Raw genomic sequence first — 10,362 nt, forward strand, 5'->3', positions numbered from 1 at the left:
AACAATAGGTGGGAAAATATCTGAATAATTAATTAAGACATGCATGAACAATATGTACCCAGTACAACTAGAAAGCAAACACAGATAATCTATACATAAAGGTCAAAGTTCAAAGGTCAAAGTTCAGACATGTAAAGTCGATCGGCTAAATGACGTTAGAAGTTTCTTATCACCACCATACAGATGTTTACAATACACAAAAACAAATTTCCAGTTTAACTGGCAAAGGAGTTAAAAAAACAAAGGGACTTATAATGAAACACAGGGACTTGGCACAAATTTCCAACAAAAGGTCAATGTATATACATGTATTAAATTATCCATGATACATAAATATATTGACTGTTGGAAATTAGTGTCAAGTCCCAGTGGAATATGAACTGTACTATGGAAATTTATTCCAACACCCTTGAGTTGATTCTTAAAGAAAATTATATCCACAACTTACATCAGAAATAAATAAAGAACTTTTCCCTAGCCAAAACAACCAATTTCTAATCATTGTACAAAATCATATCTTGTTAAAAAATGTCTTAAACATAGAGATCAGTTGCCAAACTTCAGTGAATGTTAATAGCGGTAAACCTTTTTTAAGTAAAAAAAAAAAAAAAAAAAATGGAAATGGTAAACTTACCCATTGGAGAATACTTTATAATGAACATTATACCTGTCCTTGTTTAATATGAAATTTAATTGAAACAGTTGCTTTTAAAGTCAAGATAATTTTTTATAATGAAATTGAAATGACACAGTTGCTTCTTAATTCATGGTGATTAATTTACTTTATATGAAATTTAAATCATATCAATCACTTATATCAGTTTTTTTTTAAAGGTAAGCTGTAAAGATCTACGAGGCAATATTAATTAAGATATTTATCAATTTGGCATTCAAATCAGTAAAATGGGGAAAAAAAACATGAAAAAAATATTTGTGATGAATCGTAAAAGATACCTGTATGCTAAAAGCTCTGTTGGCAACACAACTATTATTGGGGCAAGTTCACTGCAATCACTAAAGCCCTTTACAGTGACCAATCGCCAGACAGTACTGTAAATCAATTTTCGTTCATGTGCGATTTATTTTTATGAATTTCATGATCAAAATAATTTGCAAAAGTTTATCTCCACGAATTAATATAAACATTTTTTGATAGGAATTAGAAATCAATTGTTTAATCCATGAATATTTATCTTTGCGAACTTGTTTTGATAAAAATACCACGAAATTTAGAAGCTGAAAAAGAATGTTGGTTTACAGTACGTAGCCACACCTTCTGGTCATTCGTGTACCTGCACCTATTCCGTCTTTAATACAGAGTTAGCTCCCTTGCAGGTAGGTATCGTTTGTTACATCATTGTTTTGTGAGCGCAATACATATTGTTTTCTCCAAAAAATATGATCTTATGCTCGCAAACACATAATGTCTCAATTCCTACCTGCAAGGGCAGATAACTTTTAAAAACAGAATTTAATGTTGGAGCAAATGGCATAAATACAACATCATATGCAGTACCGCGATATTTGATTTACAGCTAGCTTACTGTTAACTCCACAAATAATTACAAAGACTGTATATTTTTTTAAAGACTAACTCTGCATACCTGGTAATTGCCTATAGTTGAACCATGAACATGTCATATGAAAAAGATCTCCAGCTTCAGCATTTAATTTCTAAGATTGCAATTATTGGCTACAATATAAAAGCTATATTGCTAGATGTGTTTGGTCCAATTTGAACAATGTTTGACTTTTTTGTTAGTTTTCCTTCGATCTATTCCACATTTGCATATTACAGAGTTATCTTCCCATGCGGGAAGGTATTGATTGTGATGTCATGTGTTTCAGATGGTAACGTCATACTTTTCAGAGAAAACGATGTGAGTTGCGCTCACAAAATAATCACGTCACCATGGTTACCTACCTACTAATATGCAAAGATGAAATAGAAGTTACTAATTTTTCTCAACTTCATGGCTTCAGATCTCAATCTGGTTGATTTCACCAGTCATTAAAATTTGATACCAGTAGTATTTCAGTATTATGATGGTAATTTTTAAAAGAAAATACTTTTTACATGAAATATAAATGAATATGGATGGAGATTCTTCGTCATTGAGTAACTTTGCCTTAAAATGAAAAATCATTTATAATTGGTCCATTTCAGTGTATTTATGTAACAAAGGATTCTATTGATTTTATTATAAAATGACCCTGATCAATTTTTATGTGATTGGCTAGGCATCGTCCAATCATCAACATTGCTTCTTGTCATTTCCAAAGAAAAAGTTGCTATGCTTGTGTGAAGAATTTTCCGGTAGTTCTAGCTTCTCTTTGGCATGGAATATATCTGCGTGGATTTCTGTGACAAGTTCATCTGCAATTAAAGGAAAAAAGTTTGTCAGATATAATATTAAAATGGTTAATTTGAAGTCAACGCTATAAAATTTAATAAATTGTATGATGAGGTCAATGCACCACACAAATAAAAGCAACCCTTTACAAGAACATGCATTAATACTGACATTGATTCATCTCGTATTTTTGTCAATTCACAATTGTTAATTATCTACAGCACAATAAGCTACAATATCTTTTTTATTCAAAAGTCCTTTTTTGTTACAGACGACATTAGCTGTTTTACGACAACACAGATAATTATATAAATAACACTAACAACAGCATAGAAAGCATTGATTATAAAGTTATTAAAAGGAGATAAAATAAAAGTTTAAGTATGCAGCTGGGTATCAAACAATCCAAATATAATATACAAAAGGCTTACTGTAATACTGCACATGGAAATAAAACTTTATACAGGAATTTCAAGATCCCAAAACGATGAGAATAAAGTAGGTATAATTTACTGTCAATTAATCCAATATTCCAGTAATATTGTAACGTCATCCTATGGCTTGAATGCTGTTACATCATAATCACCAGAAGGTGGGACTAATTGATGATGGTAAAGTACTTCTTTACCCACGTTGTTTTGGAATCTCTAAACTCTCGTATTGCAGCTGTATTTGGCTAATGAATAAAACATATTAGTAAGTACATAAATAGCTCAAATAAGCACACAAGCACTATAATAAAAGGAAGCATATAATTACAAGCACATCTGTGTATATATTACAAGCACATCTGTATAATATATTACAAGCACATCTGTATAACATATTACAAGCACATCTGTATAATATATTACAAATTCATCTGTATACATTATATGATTAAAACATATCAACAAAGACTGTAATGGTGGGAAAGTTACGATGATATATCAATCTGATTAAATTACATATCCTGAATAATAACTTAAAAATTCATCTGACAACATCATTAGTGGGGTCATGTTCTGGTGACCTTTCAAAATTAACCAATCAAATTACAGCCTTCAAATGTCTTGTCGGTACAAAAAAGTTTGCAGGAGCTACACTAAGCTGTCGAAATCTTTTTTAAAAAATTCTTTTTTATCATTTTTAGTCATTTCAACCGAACAGCAAATGATGTCAAGTAAATTAATTAGAACTAATTAACATATAAAGTACAGGGAGTATAAAGGTCATCAGAATGTGACCCCTAAAGGTCACCAGAACGTGACCCCTAAAGGTCACCAGAACGTGACCCCTAAAGGTCATCAGAATGTAACCCCTAATGGGATGTTGTCAGATCCTGTATAAAACAGAGGGAGAATAATATACTGTAATAATTAATTTAAATAACGTATTTTAATCAAACATGATTATCAGAATTGTAGATTTTTTTTTCTAATTGCTGAGTTATCTTTATAATTTTCATGTTTACTTCGCTTCGCTTCAGTAAAACTATTATATTCCTATCATTTATATCAATTTAAATGTTTACTATTTACGCTGATGTTTTGTTGTTTATACATTAAGCTACATGTAACAAACAACTTTTGGGAAGATAGGTTAAAAGCAATTTTGGTTTATGATAGTGTACACATATGTGAAAGTATTGATGCACACAAATACATGTACACATTTTTAAGATATTTATTAAATTATTTTTGTCAATTAAAAATTTATATGAACATTTATGAAAATCTTAGGATATTATGTAATCTAGAAATCTTTTCATCAAAATTTTTATTAATACGAGTGAAAAAAAAATTGATCAGACAATATTTGAAACTCTTCCAGACATCTCCAAACATTCACCAATACAACTCTGGGGATATTCCAGACATATCAAACTAACATTCTAGATTTAAAACTTTGGGGATATTACAAAATACATTAATCTATAACTCACGAGCAGCTGTTAAACTATATAAATTACCGTAAATATCTGACACACCTCATTCATCACATGTACATGTAAAGTGCTGTATGTATACTAAAATACTATCTGATTATTTAACGTCACTAAAATTTTTTTAAAAATTGACTATTACCTCAAGGTATATTTTTACATTTAAACGAATCTCAACCAAGCCTTACATTTCCAATGAGGATCAGTGCAGGTGAACTCACGGGCGTGTCTAGCCGCAAATGATATCATTTAAAACCAAAAACTATAAATAAAATACACATTATATATTCCGGCTGTGACTGAGGGTCACGACCCCAAAGAAAAATAAACACAGGATATTGACCTGAAAATCTACCAGAGTCGGTTTTGACATGGCTGGTAAATAAACACCAAGTAAACAGGACATATTGTTGTTTGTTATAGTGAAAAATAATTATATCTGGGGACGTTGAACCAGGTCATTTCTTATCTGATTTTAGACGGAAAAATTACCCATACCATTAGATTCTCAGTTGTTGCAAACACTGGCCATTGATTTTTCGGGTATTTTGGGAAAAAAAGTTTTTGTTACAATTTGGGAATTTTTAATTGCAAAAAGAGCAGTTTCGGGAAAAAGTTACCCATTACTGAACATGGTGTTATAAGTGATTAGATATTGTAAAACAGTAAACTGTTTCATTTTATCAAAAGCGGTGACGACCATAACAACAGTTTCAGAGGATTAAACAATGAGGGGAGAGCTTTTCGGCTTTTGGTTGTTTTTCAGAGATTTGATTTGGGAATTTCTCATTGTAATTGGGGAAAAAAGTAGGGGGGTTTGGCATTGGGAATGGGATCATTTACCGACCCCAGTTAAATAAGGAGAAAAATCACTGCTGGCCCATCCTCAAGCAACTGTGAAATACATGTAGCTAGTTTACTTTTCAATATTGCATATCATAATTCCTTTTTTCTTTTATACTAAATCTGGCTTTCTGATTGGCATGGATTCACATAGTTTGGCACAAATTCCAATCTGATTAAAATACAGATCCTTGTAACCACTCCGTTATATAAAGGATCTGACAATATCCCATAGGAGGTCACGTCCAGATGACCTTTATACCACGTGGTCTTCATATCGGATACATTTTCTACACTTGCACATCCATTGAAAACGAAATTTCGTCCCAGTATACATAAACAATTAGCTTTATTGTGCTCTTTGGGCGAGATGACTACGTAAACCAAAATAATTTTGACAGTTCTTTCAAACTATTTCGTCCCTGAAATTCACTGTCAAAATTTTGCAAGTAGCAATTTGATTGGCCATTTCCAAAGGTCACCTGGAGATGACCCCTAATGGGATTTTCTCAGATCCTCTTATCAAACGTAGTAATAATAAGGATCTGTATTTTAATCAGATTGGCACAAATTCATAAAGTTTGCAAAACAATTTCTTTTTTCATACCCTAATGACATTAAAAAAATAGCGACATAAATAATTTAAATAAGTTTAATTTCTCCTAAATCATTTTTTAAAATTATTTTATTGACTAGTTTAAACCTGTCTATAAAGGTTTCTATAGCCAGGTGGTCTTTATACACAGGTAAAATTTTGTTATTTTTGTTGGGGCCCTAACAGAGTGGTTTTAATAAACAGGTGGTCTCTACACAGAGGTTGTCGGTAAGGCAGGGTTCACTGTATATAAAAGCAAATGGCTGTATTTCCCAAAAGGAGAGGCCACTTGAAGGGAAGACAATGAACATACTGTATGAACATAACAAGATTTTTTTTCTTTTTCTAATTTTTTAAAAATACATAAACGATACTGTACCTTTGACCCCAAGTTTTCCCTCTAAAATTAACATTATTTTTATTTTCTTAAAGCAGTGTCAATAAAAATCTACTGTACAACATGGCTGTAACGACCCGGGTTGAAAATTGTGCACCCGATACACAAAGCACAAGTAGTAGCAATAAAAGCACAACAATTGGTTTTACTGTACTCTGTAGCCTTGACTTACTTTATACATTACGTATATTGACACTTAGTAGTATACAAATCACATATCTGCTGTATGAGCAGTAACATTGTTGCATAAACTGTCTTGTCAACACTTTCTCGTGACCAAGGTGAAGAGTGGACCCTCAATAATCCAGACACCTTCGTTCCCAGCCTAAACCGTCCGGATTACGAGTTTTCCGGAATGCCGAATTCCTTGTTCTTAGTCAATTAAATTGTCACGTACTCCCCTTGACCTTCTAATCAATGAAAGGCTTTTATGTAATATACGTGTATATGTTTTATAGGTATTTTTTATAAAACGACTTACAGACGTGTGTAACAACCACGCGCCCGTTCAGTCTAGCTTCGTGCACAATATGTATTGTCACACTTGTGTACATGGCATGTGCCGTAGCCTTTATATCTTATACAACAGACGATGAATTTGAATAGATTCACCTACATTTAAAATTCTTATTAATTTTGTGAGTTTTACCTCACTTTATTATATACGATACTCATAGCGATATATTCTGCATGCGATATAAGTAAGGTGTCTACAGCATACATACCCGTACCCAAGCTCAAACTGCATGTTTACAAGCCTGTGGCTATAAATATATTGCCTTTCTCAATTACAACACCGAAGTTTGATCTCCTATAGAAAACCAATGAACTGTTACATGACTTCATGTACCCATGTGAAAGGTGTTCAGGTAATTAAAAACGCCTGTGACTATGACCTGGCAGCCGACATTATGACAACACACTCAGTGTGTATTTTACACCTGACTGTAGCTGGCCTTGCATTTTCTCGGCACGTGGCGACAACCAATTGTCCGGATTATTGCGGGAATTTATTAACGAAAATCGCATTCCGTTCCAAAAATGAAGTTCCGGATTCGGAATACGTATTTCCGGACTAGTGAGTATAAATAATGTTACGGAAATCAGTTCCCCGACATCTCCGTCCGGATTATGAGTTTCTGGTCTATCGGCGTCCGGATTATCCCGGGTCCACTGTATACATGCACTTAATTTTTGTAATCATGGCGGATAATAAGAAGTCAGCTATTTGGAAATTTTATCAACTATCAGAGGATGGAAAAAAACTAACTGCAATTTGTGCAAACAGCAATTGGCATACAGGTAAGAATATCTTAAAACTATAATTGAAAATTATTTACGTTAAATTGTTTTGAATTTTTGATATAACAACCATTTGGATGGGTGATTTAATAAATAGGGCGGAACTACAAATAATTTACACAAATACGAATAATTTATAGTTCCATATATATATATTTAAAAAGATTTAAAACACCCAATATTAGTATAGTATTTACACTCTTTCGAAAAACATTTTAAGACCTATTCTTTTAACATATGTGATTTGATTACAACATATTCTACATTCTCGATACTCCAGGGGTTCTGATCACTTACAATCTCTACACCCCTGGACTGTCTCACAGTAAACCTGAGGAAACAGAACAAAACAGGTAATTTAGTCCTTTGATGTAAAATGTACATCAAAAGAGCCGTATAACAGTGCACTGTGGTTGACTGTGTGGCTTTGAAGTTGGGCGTCGTTGTATCTGCAGTTTTCAAAGGAAATATTTTCTGGCCCGTGATTGGTTCAGATTTTTTCCACTGAGCTGCCTTCAGTTTTACTATAAGATAGTCCAAGGGTGTAGAGCTTGTAATTGATTGGAACCCCTGAAGTATCGAGAATGTATGTACTCCAAAGCACTGTATCATTAAAACGTGTATTTCTGTTCAGAATATTACTCTATTATTCTTATGTGATCCGTCTTTTCAGTTCGGTTGAAAGAGGATCTGACAACATTCCATGGATTGAAATTCACTTCAAAGACTCTTGAAGCAGCAATTTGGTTGGTCAATTTGAAAGGTCACCAGAACATGACTCGGCCCGTATTGGATGTTGTCAGATCCTCTTTGTCTTAGTGAGAGAGGAGTGACGGAATGATAAATTTGACTGTAGAATTGCTGCCCCTTCACACAACAATGCCACTGGTAAATATCATATTTAACCCAATAAATGCTCATGGCGCTTAAAAACAAGAGGCCCAGAGGGCCTGTATCGCTCACCTGGATGGCGCTTATTGACCTTTTGACCCTCGCATCTATTGCCGTCTAAGGCCCCGGGGGTCAGCCCTATCATTTGTACAATTTCAAATCCCAACCCTATAAGGATGCTACCATTGCATTATAAGTGCTCTTCCATTCTTAGTTGCAGAGAAGAAAATATATGGAAATAGCTAAATTGACCCCTTTTGGACCCCACCCTTCAGGCCCCGGGGGGGTCAGCCCCATCATTTGCAAAATTTTGAATCCAAACCCTATAAGGATGTAAACCATTGCATTATGAGCGTAATCCCATGTTAAGTTGCAGAGGAAAAAGTTCATTTATATGGAAAATTGACCACTTTTGACCCCGCCCCTCAGGCCCCCGGGGGTTCAGCCCTATCATGTGCACAATTTTGAATTCCCACACTATAAGGATACTACCATTGTATAATGGCTGCTATACCGTGCTTAGTTTCAGAGAAGAAGTCGTTTATATGGAAATAGCCAAATTGGCCACTTTCGACCCCGCCCCTCAGGCCCCCTGGGGGTCCAGCCCCATCATTTCCACAATTTTGATTTTTTTCCCCACCCTTTATAGATTGATTCACATTTGCATTATGGGTGCAATCTACCTTGATTGGTTTACAGAGCAAGAAGTAGTATATATGGATATAGCCCAAATTGGGCAACCTTGTGTCCCCGCCATCAGCGCTCAACCCCCTGCGGGTGCAGGGCCCCATCAATTTGTCCTAATTTTGGAAATCACCATCCTATAAGGTTGCTACCAATTGACTATTATGGGTGCTATTCCCAATGCTTGGTTTCAAGGTGAAGATGTCAGTTTCATATGGGGACACTATGCCAAAAATTGAACCCTTTTGACCACGGCCCCTCTAGGCCCCCCCGGGGGTCAAGCCACATCATTTGTACCAAGATTTTGAATCCCAACATTCCGCCTATAAGATCATTACATTTGCATTATGGAGTGCTATTCCACTGCTTAGTTTCAGAGAAGAAGTCGTGTTTATATGGAAATAGCCAAATTGGCCCCTTTTTGACCCGCCCCTCAGGCCCCCGGGGGTCAGCCATATCATTTGTACAATTTTGAATCCCCATCCTATAAAGATACTACCATTGCATTATGTGTGCTATCTCATGCTTAGTTTCAGAGAAGAAGTCGTTTATATGGAAATAGCCAAATTGACCCCTTTTGACCCGGCCCCTCAGGCCCCGGCGGGGGTCAGCCACATCATTTGTACAATTTTTTAATCCCTACCCTTATAACGATACTACCATTGCATTATGAGTGCTATCTCATGCTTAGTTTCAGAGAAGAAGTCGTTTATATGGAAATAGCCCAAATTGACCCCATTTGACCACGCCCCTCAGGCCCCGGGGGGTCAGCCCCCATCATTGGTACAATTTTGAATCCCCACCCTATAAGGATGCTACCATTGCATTATGGGTGCTATCCCATGCTTGGTTTCAGAGAAGAAGTCGTTTATATGGAAATAGCCAAATGGACCCCATTTGGACCCCGCCCCTCAGGCCCCCGTGGGGTCAGCCCCATCATTTGTACAATTTTGAATCCCCACCCTATAAGGTATGCTACCATTGCATTATTGGTGCTATCCCATGCTTTGGTTTCAGAGAGAAGAAGTCGTTTATATGGAAATAGCCAAATGGACCCCATTTGACCCCGCCCCTCAGGCCCCCGGGGGGGTCAGCCCCATCATTTGTACAATTTTGAATCCCCACCCTATAAGGATGCTACCATTGCATTATGGGTGCTATCCCATGCTTGGTTTCAGAGAAGAAGTCGTTTTTATATGGAAATAGCCAAATTGACCCCTTTTGGCCCCGCCCCTCAGGCCCCTGGGGGGTCAGCCCCATCATTTGTACAATTTTCAGTTAGTAGCCCATAAGGATGCTACTAGCCAAAATTTTGTTGAAAATCCGACCAGCGGTTATGGAGAGAGAAGTCGATTGTTGACGGACGGACGGA

The 10,362-nt window shown here is 35.6% G+C and overlaps 1 long non-coding RNA gene across 1 annotated transcript; it reads right to left on the minus strand.

The window, feature by feature from the left end:
* Positions 1–601: 601 nt before the first annotated feature.
* On the minus strand, positions 602–8,329 carry LOC138306336 (uncharacterized). The gene is made up of 2 exons (XR_011205834.1): positions 6,096–8,329; positions 602–2,377 (listed from the first exon to the last, which is right to left on the minus strand). It is a non-coding gene; the product is annotated as an uncharacterized lncRNA (long non-coding RNA).
* Between the last annotated feature and the right edge of the window lie 2,033 nt (positions 8,330–10,362).

Source organism: Argopecten irradians, chromosome 13, assembly GCF_041381155.1.
Source record: "Argopecten irradians isolate NY chromosome 13, Ai_NY, whole genome shotgun sequence".
NCBI classification, from domain to species: Eukaryota; Metazoa; Mollusca; class Bivalvia; order Pectinida; family Pectinidae; genus Argopecten; species Argopecten irradians.